This window comes from Jatropha curcas, chromosome 2, assembly GCF_041381405.1.
Source record: "Jatropha curcas cultivar XTBG-Jc1 chromosome 2, XTBG_Jcur_1.0, whole genome shotgun sequence".
Lineage (NCBI taxonomy): Eukaryota > Viridiplantae > Streptophyta > Magnoliopsida > Malpighiales > Euphorbiaceae > Jatropha > Jatropha curcas.
In genome coordinates, this window is record NC_143152.1 from 9,681,131 (window position 1) to 9,700,331 (window position 19,201).

A 19,201-nucleotide genomic window follows, 5' to 3' on the forward strand; every position below is an offset into this window, starting at 1 on the left:
TCAACCTTCCTGTTAGATCCTATCACTCGATTTAGCTCTTCTTTGACTTTTTTCATTGATTCTGCAGGGTTCCTAAACAGCTCTGTCATCACCCATTCAATGGTTCCACTCGTAGTTTCAGTCCCACCAAAAAACATTTCCTGCATAGCAACATATTCAATCACAAGTGATCAAAAAGTAAAGTTTATTGACATGATAATGCCATGTTTGCTGCCCATAAAAGTATTATACATGTTAAAAATCCTGATTAAAGAGAACTTACACACATTTTATTTATAGAAACTCCAATATAATTAAAGAAAATTCTCAAATTGCTTCTTCCAATAGCATTTAAAATAACCTTTTATTCAGAAAATTAATCTGATGGAAAAATAAACTTGGAATAAGCAAATCCTACAAGACAAGTGTCAAAAATTATTTAAAGCGAACATTACGTTTTGGCGATCAAGAAACTTAGGATTCTTAATTTTTGTTCAGGCCCCATAGTCATTATTTCAAAAGTTGCATGGGAATCTTATCCTTGGTTGAGGCCCCAACTAATTTAATATCACATGTAATTATCTAGGTATAATCATCTAGGTTTAGAATATATCCCTTTTACAGTACTTCAAGAAAAAAAACAAAAAAAAAAATCTAATATATATATACTAGTGTTCAAGAAATCAGTTAGAATAATTATTTATAATTTATTTTTTATATATTTTTTTATTAATTTTTATAGAGATGATATAAAAATTCAATATTTTTAGTTATAACTATTATATGTATAAAAATAGGTGGAAACCACTATCATACATATCTAGTATTTGATGAAAAATTTTAATGATTTTTATAATAGATTTTTTAACAAAATGAAATAGTTACGAAGTTGAAAATAAATAATCATTTGATCTAAGATCTCAATATATATATATATAAAAATATACATATATAAATTATTGATAATCAAATTCAAAATTTTTTTCGTGATAATAAACCAAAATAAAAAAAAATCAAAAGTTAAAATTAATACCTCAGTTATTAATAATAATAAAGTGAGAATTTTTTGATATAGCAATAGTAAAGAAACTCTTGATAGTAGATAATCTTCAATAAATTATTGATAATAAAAGAAAAAAAAAAAATTCTTAAAGTAGCCAAAGAAAATGTAGTTATTTGATAAATTAAATTTTCAATTGAGTTATAATTTAAATATTTGTCCTTTATTATCATAATAATTGATGTAATATTAAAATCAAAATATAAAAAAATTTTTAAGCTAAAAATATATAACAACTTAAAAAAAAAAATGTTAAATGTTCAAAAGATTACAATCATGATTTAAATAAATTTTTTTTAAAAAAATAAATTTATATTAATTGAAAGTTGATTAAGAAACTTATTTAGCAGATTATGGATAACATAATTAATATTTTCAAGAGAATGATAAGACAAAAAGTAATTAACAATATTAATAACGCAAATAAAAAGAAAATATGAGGAAAAGAAAAGAATTTCAATTTATAATTTATAAATATTATTTTTAGATTTTTAATATAAAATAATTAAATCCTTTTGCAATAAAATTATAAGTATAATTGATTTAATTTTGGATTCAATCAAAATATCTATAGTAGGATTTTCATTCCAAATTAAGATTGGATAGAATTTTTTGATTATGATTTTTAATATATATTTGATTTAGTATTAATAATATATATATATATATATATATGTATATATAGTTTATTTAATTATTTTATTATTATTAGGAATCTTATATATTTGATTAGTTTATTACATTTTGTATTACTTTAAAAATTATTTAATATTAACTAACATTTTGTATGTATTAATTGTCAAGAGAATACAAATTTCAATTAACTAATACAAATTATATTCACAAAAGTAAATAATCTTTATTCCTTATTTTTTCTAACTAATGAATTTATTTATTCAAAAGTAAATTATCTTTATTTTTTCAACCAATAAAATTAAAATTCTTAAAGCTTGATATTCTTACCATATATATCTTATATAATATATAATATAATTTATTATTTTATCCAATAAAATTTATATTTAAATAGAAAATTTATATCCTTAATAATTAAATTAGTTTTATTTTTCAACCAATAAAATTAAAATCTTTAATAATTTCTTATTTAGAATTAAATTAAACTTACTATAGTTGTTAGAACATACTTAATAAATAAAAATAAAAATTATTTTATTAATTTGTAAATGGAATAATGTTATTTTTGGTGTTTGAACTTGCATTTTTTTCTATTTTGGTGTCTGAATGGACAATAGTGATAATTGAGTATTTGGACTTCCAATTTTTTTTTAATTTGGTGTCTCTTAATAAAGTGGATAGCCGGATTGTTTAATGGGATGAAGTGAGATCCATATTTGTCTACGTGTCTACTTACATGACATGACAATTAATCCATGTAAGCAATCCAACATGGCAAAGATGATTAAATTACCGTTTTAACCTTAGTTACCTACAACTTAAACACTAACTTCCCCAAATCCCTAACTAATTCACAATCCAAAAACTTTTTTCCTCTCTCTCTGTCAATTCTCGATCAACAGCTTTTGTCACAAAACTTTTATCTTCTTTAACTAAAATACTCCAAACTGAGCCCAAAACATTTTGTCTGTGCTAGCAGAGAACGATCACCGTCATTCACCGCGTAAGCCTCTGCTATCGTTGACTCTTCTTTTCCTTTAACAAACAATACAAAACCAGAACAATTAATAGCCTAGAAGAGAGAAGATCAAGTTTTTTTTTTTTTTTTTTTTTTTTTTTTTTTTTTTTTTTTTTACGTAAAAATTAGCTAGATTTTGGAAAAAAAAGGTTGAAAATGCACTCTAACCAGTTTATGTCGTCGTCTTCGTCTTCTTCTTAAAAAAAAGGTTGAAAATGCACTCCAACCAGTTTATGTCGTCGCCATCGTCTTTTAACAAACAACACAAAATCAGAACAATTAACAGCCCAGAAGAGAGAAGATCAAGTTTTTTATATAAATTAGCTAGATTTTGGAAAAAAAAGGTTGTTGTAGTTGTGGTTCTTTTGTTGGAAAAAAAAGATCAATTAACAAAATCAGAACAATCTCTTCTAATAATGATACGTAGATGAAGATGAGTACCCTTATATCATTTTCTTTGCATTCTTTTGTTGTAGTTGTGGTTCTTCATAAATAGCCTTATTCAACCACATGCAACTCATCATTGGACATGAGAAAGGCTTCCATTTTTAATTGCCCAAAACTCACAATTTTCACCACTGAAAGTTATTGTTTAAATGAAATACTTGTTGAAGCATTGTGGAGTTCTTTAACTTCGTATGCAACTTTTTTTTCTTCTAGAAGAAAAAATCTTCATATCTAAATAGTAAATTCCGTGATGTATATTAAGCTACTATCTTTGACTAATTGACCTACGATTCTTCCTTGCTTAATAAGGCAATCTTTTTTTGATTTTTTTTTTTCTATTTATCCTATAGCTTTTGTTTGCTTTTCTTGAACGTTGACAACTTGGTTTCACTGGTCGTTGATTCGTGTTTCGCTTGCGGTACTTAAATTAACATAAAAATATTAATGAAATAAAATAAAATAAAATAATTTAAAATTTTCGAACTTATAATAATTTATATAGTTAAAACAATTGTAAAAAAATTTTAAAAATATATTCAAGATCCAATTAAAATTATAGAAAAATAAAATAAAATACTAAATTTTTTTTTAAAAAAGTAGAAAGATGAAACACTACAAAAAAAACGCCAAATTGCGACCGACCAAAATCGGTCGCAATATTGCGACCGATTTGCGACTGTTTGCCAATCAGTCGCAAAATTTAGCGCGGAAAATTCGCGCGAGTTTGCCTCTCTGTTTGCGACTGAATTACTACTCCTTTGCGACCGATTTGGCGACCGCTTTGCGACTAACTGTGTTTCTGTCGCAAAAAATGTCCGCGTAAAAAAATGGATAAATTCTGGGACCGAAATGAGATAAAAGTGCGACCGATTGTTTGCGACCGACTATTTCAGTCGCCAATCGGTCGCAAAATGCTCGCGTAGTAAAACGACGTCGAACAATTAAAAAATTGCGACCGATTTAAATTACGTTTACGACCGATATGTCGGTCGCAAATTTTAGGGCTTTAAACGCGCCCTCTTCTTTTCTTTTCTTCTTCTTTCTCTCTTCTCCTTCTCCTCTCCTCTCCTCCGTCCGCAGCGCCGCTCCAGCCCCTCCTGAGAACGCTCCAGCCCCTGTGACGCCGCCACCGACGCTCCGGTCACTCCTCTACGCCGTTCGCCATCGTCTGGACACCATTTGAGGTAAGCCGGTTTGCATTTTATTTTTTTCGAAATGTTTTTTTTTTTTTTTTTTTGCGATTTTTGTGTATTTTTCAATTTATTATTATTGTTATTATTATTAATATTGTTAATGTTGTTGTTAGTGTTGTTGTTATTATTATTATTATTATTAATATAGTTATACTAGTTTAGTTTTTTTTGTTTTACTGTAAATGAAATTGATAATGTGAGCTTTTGGTTTCCTTTTATTTATTTATGAATTATTAAGAGCTGATTATTTTATGGGTTTGATTTTCAAACTTGATAATATTCAATTAATTAAATGAGTTCAATAGATCAATTTAGGAAAGAAGAAACTTAACAGATAAAACTATTTTAATAATCTAGCAAAAAATTCAGACTTTTAGCTATAGTAATTAGATTGCAAGAATTCTTATGCTCCATCTAAATTGAATTCTGCAAATTATCAGGTCAGTGCCAATTTTTCTGCTCCAAAATATCTTTCTGTATGAATCTTCAGCCACTATCTTTAAAAATAGATAAATATATAGAACATGTAGAGGTTTCATCATGTAAAACCAATATGATTAATATTTTACAGTTCCTCAATTATCAGGTGTGCACAGTTTGGAAGCTGAAACCTAAACAATATGGAAATTGAGAAGAAGGAAAATTAGGAAAGATTTGTTGGGAAATCTTGAATTTTTCAAATTTTAGTTGGAAATTTAGAATCTTGACTTATTTGCTATTTTTGAAGGTCCTAAATTATAAGCAGGCAGCCAGATTAATCCAAAAATTCATCAACTTGTTTTCTGATTTTTCTTCCCTGATCAGTTCCAAATCAACCTCCATACAATAAATAAATAAGGGAAAAACGTGTTTACAAGTTTATAACTACCACCACCACCAATATTTTATTTAGTTTATTATCGCAAAGCCACCATCTTTCTACTGGGATATTAATTGAGGCTCCGTAAATTACAAGATCATCTAAAGAATGTTTGATTATAAGCATTGAAAACTTTTTTTTTTTTTTTTTGATAGCTAATAATTTTTGATATATATATATATATATATATGCACACAAACATTCTCCTTATACCCAATGTGAATTAAGAGAATAAAAAGGGAAAAAAAATGCATCAGATGCCTCAAACTTGAACTAGTAAATTTTATTAACAAAATATGCACATTCCAAAGTCTTTTTATATTATATATATATAGATATGGTTGTGTCAACCAACCATTTTCAGAGCTTCTTCACCCTTCTTTTATTATTATAAAAAGGATTCCAATATTTTTTAAAAGCCACTAACAATGCACAAAGTTTGATGATAAATTCTGCAACCCTTTTAGAAATGGAAGCCCAATTGGAAAATAACCATTGTTTCCCAACAACTTGGTTTCTTTGTCAACCCCACTTACTATGATTGGCTCTATGCCATTAATTCAGGTTTTCCATTGTAATTAACCAACTAAAAGTAGTATAAACCAAACTAATAACAATTTGAATTTTTTCTCATGTAGTAAAAGATACCTTTATTTTAATAAAATTTTCTATTTTCATTGTTTCGATGACCGAATTTCGCATTTAAGCTATAACTAAACTTTCACTACTATGGTATACATTTTATTTTGTCATACCTAAGTTACTAGATGTAGGGTTATTCTTGGTGAAGTTAGGTTAGGTTTGATACAGTTTAAAATTTATCCAAACCAAATTAATATTTTTTTCTTTATTATAGATATTATTGTCGTTATTATTCTTAAATATGTTTTTATTAAATGAATGTTGAGTTTGGATTGGAGGCCTAGTAGTGGCCATTTTGCCTTTGGAGAATGTTGATATGTTATAGAAGTGTTTATTGAAGTGTCTTTGTATTTGAGATTTGATTGTATTGTGTCGAAATGCTGCCAAATTTTTTTCAATAAATTCAATATGTAGAATAGTACACTTACCTTTATTATAGTAGGTATATAACCTTTGTATTGAATAAATGAACTTAGTTTTTTTACATTTATATATAGTTCCCCTTATTATAGAAATAACCTTAGTTAGTTATAAGTGTAAATTGAACATTACATTAGTAGCATGTTTTAAGGCTAGATCAGACTAATGCAATTACATATAATTTACCCTTGATAAACACATTGTTAATTAGGTAAAGAAAATGCGAAATAATCGCGATTGGATGTACTGGAGGTTCGAGGTCAATGGGATATTAAGACAAGAGTTCCTGAACGGATTGGAGGCGTTTATACAGTTTGCAGTTGGTAATCCCAGTTTTATGGATGGGAATAAGTTGAGGTGTCCATGTAATCACAAGAAGTGTCGAAATCGAGCCTTCTTAGACATTGATACAGTGAAACTTCATTTGTGCAAAAATGGGTTCGTGGAAAATTATTACGAATGGATACATCATGGTGAAGCGCGAGTTGCCAGTGGGTCAGGCCACTCCATCTGAAAATTATTACGAATATGAAGAAGAGGAAGCTGATGAAGAGGAGGAGGAAGCAGATGAAATTGAAGACACTTAAAACTTAGAGCAATTTTACTGTTACAAATTGATAAATGTATATGTAATTAATATTATTAATGAAGAATTTTAATGGTATTCACTTTGTTTACTCGTATTTACCACATGTTCTACAATTCATATAATTGTATAAATTCATTTTATCTAGGTTCTGATATCTGCAGTACAGATGGCTAGAGGCAGAGCGTTTGATTCTGACGCATCTGGTAGTGGTTCGCGTGGGGGTCGTGGCCCTGGACGCAGTGCCCGTGGACGAGGAGGGTCGATCCCTCGTCCTTCGTCAGGTACGTCTGGGGCTTCGTCATCTGCTCAGCGACCAGTACTGCCACCATCACATCCTTCTTCAGGTACGTCTGGGGCTTCATCCTCTGCTCAGCATCCAGTACTGCCGCCATCACATCCTTCTTCAGGTACGTCTGGGGCTTCATCCTCTGCTCAGCGTCCAGTACTGCCGCCATCACAGCCTTCTGCTCCTTCCTCTTCTGCTCCATCCTCTTCTGCTCCTTCCTCTTCTACTCCCGTTTCTGGACCAGTACAGACTCCACCAGCTGCACAGTCACCTACTGTGCAAGGTAATCATAAATGTCATAACTGTCATTTTAATTATATATTAATTATCTAGAAATTTATAATCTTTGTATTTCTTTTGCAGTTTCATCAGATCCACGTATCACCCTCAGTTTGGTAGCGGGACAGTAAGTACTTATTCAAATTTTCTGCAGGCATATTTTGTATATATATTTTGTACTTATTCATAACTGTGATGCTTTCGTGTAATTATATTTTACTTCTGTTTTTTTTTTTTTTAGCATATATCCATCTTCTCGAGCAGCGAGGCAAATTTTGAAGATAATCAAGCTACAGCTGCATAAAGAAGGATACATATGGGATGCCGTACCACAAGAGGCGAGAGACTTTTATTGGGAGGAGTTCCAGGTATTCTTTGGTTTAAGTTATATCATCATTCAATGTTTACAATTCAAGATACAAATCGACAATGTTTAAACGCTATATTTCATTTTTTTTGCAGAAACATTTCATATGGGACGAGGCCATTACGGCTATCCTGATCCCGGTGCTGCAGACGATACCTTGGTCACCCCTCCTGGCGCTACATCACATCCTGCAGGTACTCCTCCCGGCGATCCGACATCGGATCTTGCAGATGAGCAGCAGCATATATAGATTTGATTTTGGACCTTTTTAGTTTTTCATTTGTATTTTCATATTTTAATTTGTTCAGAACAATAAAAATTACATTTTTATACTGTTCTTGAATTGCGTGTGTGATATATATGCATTTATGTCAATTTTCACAGGTGCAGAAAAATTTTGGTTTCAAAACAATATTTAATTTTTTTTTATTTTTTTTTTTCATTTTTGCGACCGATTTGCGACCGATTTGCTACCAAAAGTAAACATTTTGAATTTACAATTTGCGACCAATTTGCGACCGATTTCAAAACATTGCGACCGACTTTCTGCGACCAAATTTGCGACTGATTTTCCAATTAAACCGCGATCAAAAATTGCGACCGCTTATTCACGTTTGCGACCGATTTTATCGGTCTCTAATTTGCGACCGACGACACAATCGGTCGCAAACTTGGTTTGCGACCAGTGATTTTGCGACCGACACTTATCGGTCGCAAATCGGTTGCTACAGTAAATTAGCGACCGATTTTTGCCATTTTGCGACCGATTTGTCGGTCGCAAAATGGCGTTTTTTTTTGTAGTGAAAGGAGTCAACATCTAGAATTTTATTTTTATTTATATTTTTGGTTGAATAATTATTATTATCAAATATTTTATAATTAAATGTATTTAAAATTTCAAAACATATAATTGATTTTTTAAATTTTTAAAAAGGATATACAATAAAAGAAGAATTCTTGAATTTTTTTTATTCAATGTTTTTATATAAATTTTAATTATAAAAATATTTTTATTTATGTATTGTCTCGTTACTTTAATTAATAATTCTTTACTGCTTACATAATGTTTAAGATTTAATATCATTAATATAGTTAATATACAATAAATAAATAAACAAAAACATCAATTAAACTATTAAATATTTTAATAATATGTTTTTGTTAATGTTTTAATAAAAATTCAAATTAAATTGATTTGTTCCACAATATTTTAAATTAAATTTGATGTGAGAGTATTGATTAGGATTTAATTAATAGAATGTATTAGAGATTTAATTAATAGAATGTGTTAGAGTCATATTTAAACACTCTAACTATATTAGAGTTTAAGTTAGAGATAAATTCATAAAAAAAATGCAAATAATTTTTATTATTTAACTATCAAATATTAATAATTAATAATAGACATGCAACAAAGAAAAAGTCAAACAGTAAGTAAGAAATACGAAAGTCATCTGTAATTAGTCCTACAACCATACAAGCACACGACAAAATGTAAATCTAGAATAAAAGTGGAATCTTGTATCTGATACGCTCGTGGAACCATTTACTCATTTCGCCTCCTATAAAACAACTTCCGTTTCATTAATATAACTCGTTAGTTTCCTTTATCCTGAAAATACAATCCTGACAGCTTATTTCGCAAATGTACGGATCGCTACAAGTAATACATGATAAGTAAGATATCGTTCCCACGAGAATTGTAATCTAAGTACCAAAATTATGTTATCTTATTATTATTTAAACGATAAATGAGGAAATTGTTTATAGAAATTAAATTCAACAAGTAAAAATAAGAAGTTAAGCAAGTAATTATTGATTAAAGAAATCAAGGAAGTAAAACTACTAGGGGTTTCGATTTCACTTAACTCTATCAAATTTATTTCATTAGTTCATTAATCAATTTAATTATTCAAGTAGGGAAAACAACTCTTAATTCCCTAACAAGCTCTTCCGATGTATTGCTAGCTATTTAATTCCATTTAATTACCTATCTTCCAATAGTGCAACCAAATATAAATTAAATCATTAGGTTTTGTAATTTGTTTATGAATCCATAAATTAAGGTTGTTAATTCATGAAAACCCCCATGAGTCAAACCATATAGCTTCCGCATCAAGTTGTTATTCTCATGTGATTTATTAACCTTTTTCATATCAAAGATCCTTCTTCCGATAGTGATAATTGAAATAAATCAACCTAGGGAAAAATTCTGCTTAGAAGCATTAAGTTCATTAATAAATCATAACTTGAATAAGGAAAAATAAATCTAATTGCATAAATTGGAAAAGAGATTAAGCTACATCAAACCCCTAGTATAAGATTTTAGTTACACATAGTACTTAAATAAAACTCAACAATACTTGATAAATATTCCATAATCAATAATGAAAGAAATAAACAAGATTAAGAGTTTAGAAATAAGAACTAGTGAGGGATTGCTTGGATGGCTTCCTTGAAAACTTGCACAACTCTTGAGAGCCTAACTTCTAAAGAGAAACAAAACTATATACAAGCTATGAGAGATGGGAGAAGAGATGTAGAATATGGGATAGGATGAGTTGAGATGAACTCTCCTCTTCTTTATATAGACTTCTTTGGTATAGGATTCCATATGGTTTAATGATCAAAGTCTTCTTTTGTTAGGTTGTAAAGCTCTCTTTTAGGTCTCCATTTTCTTTAATCATGACTCACCCATGTGCATAGAGTTGATCTTGGTTTGCATGTGAGGAAAGTTGTCCAAAGTGAGCTATGAAAATAGTAGGAATTAGTTGGCAACTTTTGACTTAAATTCAGGATTTCTTGCTTGGCACGGACATGCTGCCTGGCACGGTCTGAGGCGTGCCAGGCTCTGGAAGTCTAAGGCTCTCAGCATGGGCCGTGTTGTTCAGCACGGTCTGGGAAGGTATAGCGCGCACAGGCGTGCACATTGGCACGGCCTGGGACGTGCAAGCCCCTGGAAGTCTGGAACATGTGTAGCACGGGCGTGCCTCAGCTGCACGGGCCAAGCTTCTATCTCCAGCGCGCACACGGGCGTGTGCCTTGGCACGGTCTGAAGCGTGCAAGCCCCTGGAAGTCTATGGCTTTGGCTGCTGCCCATCCTGCTTTTTATTTTTTTTTATTTTAGGATTCCTCTGTGGTTTCTCGAGCATTTTTTCTGGTTAAAGTACAGGAAATAATTTCTGGAAGAAATGATAATAAAAGAGTTTTTCACAAAATAATTAAAAAAAAAAGAATCAGAAAAAGATTAGAGATTGGAAAAAATTGAAGATTGAAATTGAAAAAAAAAAATCTCATTTTTCTTACAAATCAAAATGGATAATCATGCATACATATAAAATTTTCAGTACTAACCAAGTGCAGGTACAGTCAAAGTACAGTACAGAAATACAGGCAAGGAAAAAATACGAACAACAACAGAAAAAAAAATCTGGCCACAACAGCATCAGCGACGGGGTCTCCTCCTCCTCTGATCATCAAAGGCCCTCAGAGTCCAGGCCGAAGAAAGCTCCTGCTCCATCCCGAGAATCAACTCCATCATCTGACTAACCAAGCCGTCAGGAACCTGGAAATCATGCAGGAAACACAAGTCAATATTAAATCTTTTACGAATCCTTTTTGTGAAAGATTTATCAGCCATTACCTCATTAATGGGGTCGGAAGGGAGATTCCAATGATTCACATTAGCCAGGGAAACCTCTCGAAAAGCTAAAGTACCGTCCGGAGTATGATAAGAGATGCTGTACGGAAGATGTAAGTTGGCTAGATCTGGGTGAAGAGGCCCAGTAGCATCTGTGACGGCACGGGGAGCCCTGGAAGGACCTGTCGAGTGGCTAGGCCCAGCCCGAGATGGACCCTCAACCGGAGTGGAAGAAGAAGGATCGGTCGTAGGCCTCCTCCTTGGAGTCCTAGTCGAGGGACCCGAAGCCCGAGAAGAATTGGTGTCAAAGGGTTGGGAAGGTGCCGATCTCTGAATACTATCAAGCTGAGATCCAATGGGCTGCATCAAAAAGACTCTGCAGAACTCGTCATAATCTCCCCCCAGGATGAACTCCACATGTGGAACACCCTCAGTATGAGCATCGGTGAGCGTCATCTGCTTGCCCGCTCGCATGTCCTCGGGAGGGGGATAAGGGACAGAACAACAGTCTCTTATCTGAAGGTCTACTCTCTCGCCTAAGTAATATCGTCTCAAGACGGGGTACGACAGGACAACTCTCCGCCGAGACAAGGCATCCGATCGCTAGAAGTGGGGATCGGCCTGAATCCAACTCTGTAGACGGGCAGTCATCGCCCCCACCTCAACCTATAAAAGATGCAAATGTGTTAAATAAATCCTTTTTATTTAACTTAAGAATTGCTAAGCACTTACCTGCTCCAGAGTGCAAGTGTCAAAAAAGGTCCTTAGATCCCTCAGCGATTTTTTGCACGGAATGGTATGAAGGTTTGATCGGTACCATCTCCAAGCCAAAGGCACCAGTCCCAGCCCAAGATCAGCACGAATGAGCTCCGGGCGGGTATATGGGAAGTACTCGAATGCCCAAGTCTGCAAAAAAAAAAAAAAAAAAAAAATCAATGAGGAAAAATCAAGAATGACAAACAAAAAGACAAAAAAAGGGGAATGTTCTTTACGTTACCTCCCAAAAGTAGTAAGTCCCACTGACTTTACAGTGATGCCGACTCAGATCGCACATGTCATCATACATGCGGCTCAAAATAGCCCTCGCCCAGTCATACTCCTGAAGGTGGGCTAGATCTTCCAAGCTTTTCAAAATGGAAGGGTTGAATTTTTCCTTCCTGTTGGACCAGAAGGTCGAAGCAAAAAGTAGCAGCAATGTGAATCTGGCCACCTGGGTAGCCGTCAGGTCTCCCTGTATGAATCTAGCATATATATCAGGGGCTTGGAGGGATAGCCAACGTCTGGAAACGCTCAAAACTGGTGTGGAAGAACTTGGCCCGACAATCCGAGGCAGGTCTATCCCGATCAGCTCCACCATCCGGTTCGGGGAGATCTTTGTCCTCCAGTCATCATATAACTCGATCGCCTGAGTGCCAAAGGGGATCCCAGAGATCACAGAAAAGTCTGTGGGGGTCATCGTCAACTCGCCCCAAGAAAAGTGGAAGGTATTGGTGGTGTCCCACCATCTCTCGGCCAAAGCACCCAGTAATTCTTTGTGGCTGCTTCGACCCACGTCAAAATGCCTCAGGTAGTCCAGATGGGACGGGCTAATAATCGCTCCAACTGGGTTGTTGTGGTCGAATATCTCGACCGGAATTTCGTTCACGGAGGTCTCACCCACATCCAATCTAATATAGGGGTCCTAAAAGGTAAAGCAATCTAAGAGTTATTCCTTCTTACTAAGGATAATATCTTAGTTCTACCCTAGCATGCATGCTAATAAGACAGTAAAATGCAGAAATAATAATAATAAAGGAGAAAGAGTAAACTTACCTGGGCATAGATACCAGTCACGGAAGCGTGGGTGTCTGCGTCCGCTGTAAGATCAGTGTCTAGGGAAATTCCCAAAGACTCCAGAAAATCCTCGTCGCTGCTGTGACTCGAAGAAGTCATTGAGGAAAATGATGAGGAAGTTGAGAGGATTTGAGAGAAATCTTTGAATTTGAAAGTTAATAATGAATGTAAAAGTGAAACTTTAGCTATTTATAAGGTAAATAGCCAAAAGGCGGGTCTTCTGGACGCGTCCGATTTTCGCCTTCAAAATTTGTTTTTCAGACAACCACCGACTCCCATAAATCATTTTTACGGTTGCCGGTGGGGGGCAACTGTGAATACTCAAATTTTGAGGCTCAAAAAGCCTGTTTTTCCGTACTGCAAACAGTCCGGCCGGACCGGAGGCCATTCTGAAAGTTCACCGAAAGTATGCCAATATGATACTTGAAATGTCCGGAAAATTATGAGGATCGCAGAACTGGTCCCGGAATATTTTTTGGAGGCACGGAACGCCCGAAAAAGCCTTTGGAACGAAAAACTAGCGAGTGGACAGGATAGGGTGGCAGCGGCCGCCGTCCACGGCGGCGGCGCCGGCCGTCCGCGGTGACAACAGCTGCCCTCCAGCCTGTTTTTTCCCATAAATACAGCCCCGAATCGACATTTTTACTCACTCAGTCTGTGTTGACGGACGCTCTCTTCTCTCCTACGCTCCTTGCGGTTCTTTTACTGCTTTTCTGCATTTAGTGTAGGCTTTTATTACTCTGCTGTTGTGATATTTGGTCACTTAATTGAATTAATTTTTAATTAATATTCCCCAAACGAGGAGCTTAATGTGGAATTTTCAAACTGAAGCTAAGAACCGGCCGCCGATTAACTCAGGTAATAACGAAACCCTGCCCATTTAATTTCAGCATTTTGTACATATTCTCTTCTACTCTAAATTCTAATTAAGTAATTAAATAACTGCATTCACGCCATTTGTCATTTTGGCGGCAAACTGCCTTAAGTAAATAAGTTTAGGCTAAAATGCCCGGTTAATCAATAATCGTGGTATTAATGCTTAACTCCGAACATATTGGCTAAAGTGCCTAGTTAATTAATAACTACGGTGTAATTGCCTTCATTTCGAGCAGTTCGGCTAAAAGTTCAATTAATCAATAATTGTGGCTAAAAGCCTTAATCAATCACGTTTTTTGGCAACAAATTGCCTACAGTTTAATCAATCACATTTGGCAACAAATTGCCTATAATTCAAATAACCATTTTTTGGCGACAAATTGCCCAAATATCACCTTTTCCTTGGCAATAAATTGCCTAAATTACATATCATCTTTTGGCACGAATGCCTTAATCATTTTGGTGACAGATCGCCCAATAAAACCCCTTTGGCACAAATGCCCTTAATCATTTTGGCGACGAATCGCCTAACCAATCTTTAGCAACAAATTGCCTAATCAAATGTCAACTTTTGGCACAAATGTCGTAATCAACCATTTTGGCGACAAATAGCCCAAACATCAATTTTTTGGCAATAAATTGCCCAATCAAACACCTTTTGGCAACAAATGCCCCAAAACAAAAATCAATCAATCTTTGGCAAAAATGCCTAAAAAATGCACGAAGCATACACACACTCATGCATGAAGCATACCCCTTCAAAATGCCTTTGAATAGGCTTTATCGAACTACGTCGGCTTTGATCTCTCATTCGAATGAGAGTACGTAGGCACGTTCGGGATTTAACCTCGAGCGGCAAGTCGAAATCATCAAAACACTTTACTGGTCCAATTGCATCAATTATCTTGCAAAGCATTTACACTTAAGTTAGTTAATCAGCATGACATAGTCTCGGGATCCACCTCGGGTTCGTAGATTGTGCCTTATACTTTGGGATAATTAACCTAGACTTAGGTTAATTAAAATTGGAGTCATTTAGGGTTCTTTCTTAGTTTTCCCTTATAAAAATAAACTAGGTGGCGACTTCATAAAACACACATGTGAGCATACCTCGTTCTAGCATAATTTTGCCTTCGGGGGAGGGTTCACAGGGAGTGACAAGCCTTACCGTATACCATTCGATATGGTGACATGCCAATTGGTGTTTTGAATGCAGTTCTGTAGGCCCAAAGAGCATCATCGAGCTTCTTGGACCAGTCCTTCCTTGATTGGCCAACTGTTGTCTCCAAAATCCTTTTAAGTTCCCGGTTCGTGACTTCTACTTGCCCACTCGTTTGAGGATGATATGGGGTACCTACACGGTGAGTAACACCATATTTGGAAAGTAGGGAGTCAAGGTACTTGTTACAGAAGTGCTTACCTCCGTCTGTGATTATTGCTCTCGGAGTTCCATGTCGTGTGAAGATATATTTCTTGATGAAGCTCATCACACTTTTGGCATCGTTATTGGGTAAGGCAACAGCTTCTGCCCATTTTGATACGTAATCGACTGCTACTAGGATGTATTGGTTTGAGTATTATGATGGAAAAGGTCCCATGAAGTCCAGACCCCAAACATCGAAGATTTCGACTTCAAGAATGCTATTCAAGGGCATCTCATGTCTCTTTGAAATGTTACCTAATCTCTGACAACGATCACAAAGACGAACATAGTTAAAAGCGTCTTTAAATAGATTAGGCCAATATAAACCGCTTTCCAACACACGCGCTGCTGTCTTGTTGGCTCCAAAATGCCCTCCACATTCCATTGAATGACAGAATTTAAGGACACTTTCCATTTCACTTTCCGGTATACACCGCCGGAATAGCTGATCACAACAATATTTGAACAAAAAGGGCTCCTCCCAGTAGTAGTATTTGATATCATGGAAGAATTTTTTCTTTTGTTGATAAGAAAAATTGGGAGGAGTGATTTTGCAAACAAGATAGTTAACTATATCAGCATACCAGGGGGTTTGAGTAAGTGCCATTAGCAAAAGTTGCTCATGGGGAAAGCTTTCATTGATTTGTGGCTTTGTTGAATCTTCTTCCCCCAATTCTAACCTGGAAAGGTGATCAGCTACTAGATTCTCGGTTCCCTTTTTGTCGCGAATTTCCAGATCAAATTCCTGCAATAAGAGAACCCAATGAATTAGTCTTGGTTTAGCATCCTTCTTTTCTAGAAAATATTTGATAGCTGAGTGATCTGTGTAAACTATTATTTTGGCTCCAATTAAGTAAGCTCTGAATTTGTCAAAAGCAAAAACAATAGCTAACAATTCTTTTTCAGTAGTTGCATAATTCAATTGCGCATCATTCAATGTGCGACTAGCATAATAGATAACATGCAACTTCTTTTCCTTCCTTTGCCCAAGAACGGCTCCGACAGCATGATCACTAGCATCACACATTAGTTCAAACGGGAGAGTCCAATCTGGTGTAGTGATGATAGGTTCTGAGATCAATTCCCTCTTTAACCTGTTAAAAGCATCTAAACACTCTTTGTCAAAATTAAAAGGAACATATTTAACCAATAAATTACAAAGAGTTTTTGTGATTTTCGAGAAGTCCTTGATAAACCTTCTGTAGAAACCTGTATGACCTAGAAAACTCCTTATTCCTTTCACTGAGTTAGGAGGAGGAAGTTTTTCAATTACCTAGATTTTGGCTTTGTCTACTTCAATTCCTGCTTGGGAGATCTTATGCCCTAAGACGATACCTTCACTAACCATAAAGTGACATTTTTCCCAATTTAAAACAAGGTTAGTGTCTTCACATCGTTGCATTACTAAAGATAAATTATGAAGACATGCATCGAAAGAAGACCCAAAAACAGAAAAATCATCCATAAATATCTCAATAGATTTCTCAACCATATCAGAAAATATGGACATCATGCATCTTTGGAAGGTTGCAGGAGCATTGCATAGTCCAAAAGGCATTCTCCTATAGGCAAAAGTGCCATAAGGGCAAGTGAAAGTAGTTTTCTCTTAATCTTCAAGAGCAATAGGTATTTGAAAGTATCCTGAATATCCATCCAAGAAACAATAAAAAGGATAACCTGCAAGTCTTTTAAGCATTTGATCAATAAAGGGTAGGGGAAAGTGGTCTTTGCGTGTTGCCTTGTTCAATGTTCTGTAATCTATACACACACGCCAACCCGTGACTGTTCTAGTGGGAATTAATTCATTGTTTTCATTTGAGATAAGAGTCATACCTCCCTTTTTTGGCACAACTTGAACATGACTTACCCAACTACTATCGAAGATTGGATAGATAATGCCAGCATCCAGAAGTTTTATGATTTCAGCCTTCACTACCTCCTTCATGTTTGGATTCAATCATCTTTGATGCTCGATTGAAGGCTTGTAGTCTTCTTCCATCAGGATTTTGTGCATGCATACACTCGGGCTTATTCCTTGTAAATCAGAAATTGACCACCCTATTGCTTTCTTGTGCTTTCGAAGAACCTGCAACAACCCTTCCTCTTGATCAAGTGTTAAGTGAGAGGAAATAATAACAGGAAAAGAGTTGTTCTCATCTAGAAATGCATGCTTCAAATGAGGAGGAAGCTGCTTCAGTTCTTGTTTGGGTGGTGTACCTTTTTTTTCTTTTTCTTCTGTTTTATTTTCATTATCATCTACGCTATGTAAAGCATTCTCTACACATTTATCAATTACATCTATTCTAAAGCAAACATCGTAGTCCATAGGAAGTTTACAAGATTTTAACACATCGAAAACAACCTCTTCTTGGCCAACTCTCAATGTCAGTTTCCCATCGTTTACATCAATTAGAGCTCTTGCAGTTGCAAGAAAAGGTCTTCCAAGGATCAATGATCCTTCTCTACCTTCATCAATGTCAAGAATGACAAAATCAACTGGAAAAATGAATTTTCCTACCTTGACTAGTACGTCCTCTACAATTCCCTTGGGGTATTTGATTGATCGGTCGGCCAATTGTAGGGACATCCTTATTGGCTTGAGCTCCCCCATACCTAGCATTTTGCAAACTTCATAAGACATTAGATTTATGCTAGCTCCTAAGTCGGCTAAAGCCTTTTCAAAATTTAAATTGCCAATATTACAAGGGATAGAAAAACTTCCTGGATCTTTGAGCTTTGGTGGCAATTTATTTTGAATGATCGCACTGCATTCTTCGGTCAGTTTCACCATTCCTTGGTCATCAATCTTTCTTTTCTTGCTTAAGATTTCTTTTAAGAACTTTGCATAGCTGGGCATTTGAGCAAGAGCTTCAGCAAAAGGGATGTTTATTTGAAGCTTTTTGAAGATGTCCAAAAATTTCATGAAGCTTTGGTCATCCTGCGTCTTTTTCAACCTTTGTGGAAATGGAACGGGTGGAACATAAGGTTTCACTTCTTCCCCTTCCACCAGATCAATGATAGGTGCCTTTCTCTCTTCTTCTTTCTCCTTCTCCTTTTTAGGCTTGTCCTCCAATTCTTTACCACTCCTCAAGGTTATGGCTTGTACCTGCTCCTTAGGATTTTTTTCAGTGTTACTAGGTAACGTACCTTGAGGTCTAGCTGCCATCATGTTTGCAAACTGTCCCATTTGAATCTCTAGATTTCTTATCACAGCTTGTTGGATTTTGTTGTGTTCTCTTGTTTCATTCATGAAATCCATGTGCGATTTTGAAAGGGTAGTAAGGAGATCATCATGAGACTTTTTCTCAGGAGGCAAGAAACCTGGTGGTGCATTTAAAGTGTTGTTAGGATTACCATATGAAAGATTCAGATGATTTCTCAACCTGTTATCGTAATGATTCGAATATGGATAATTCCTCCTCTGTTGGTTCATCACGTAGTTCACTTGCTCCAAAGTTTGTGGATTTGTAGAATCTAATATGCATTCTCCAATTCCATGTGGTTCGTTACATCTGTCACAGGTTTGCATGATGGAGTTCACAGATTTAGTGGTTAGTAGGTCTAACTTTCTTACCATGTTGTCAACCTTTGCATTTCGTGCAGTGATGGCATCAATTTCATAGATCCCAGCAGTTTTTCTTCTTTCAGAACTAC

At 34.8% G+C, this 19,201-nt stretch overlaps 1 pseudogene; it reads right to left on the minus strand.

The window, feature by feature from the left end:
- LOC105629096 (iridoid oxidase-like) overlaps positions 1 to 19,201 on the minus strand; it is a 31,403-nt pseudogene that overhangs the window by 508 nt on the left and 11,694 nt on the right.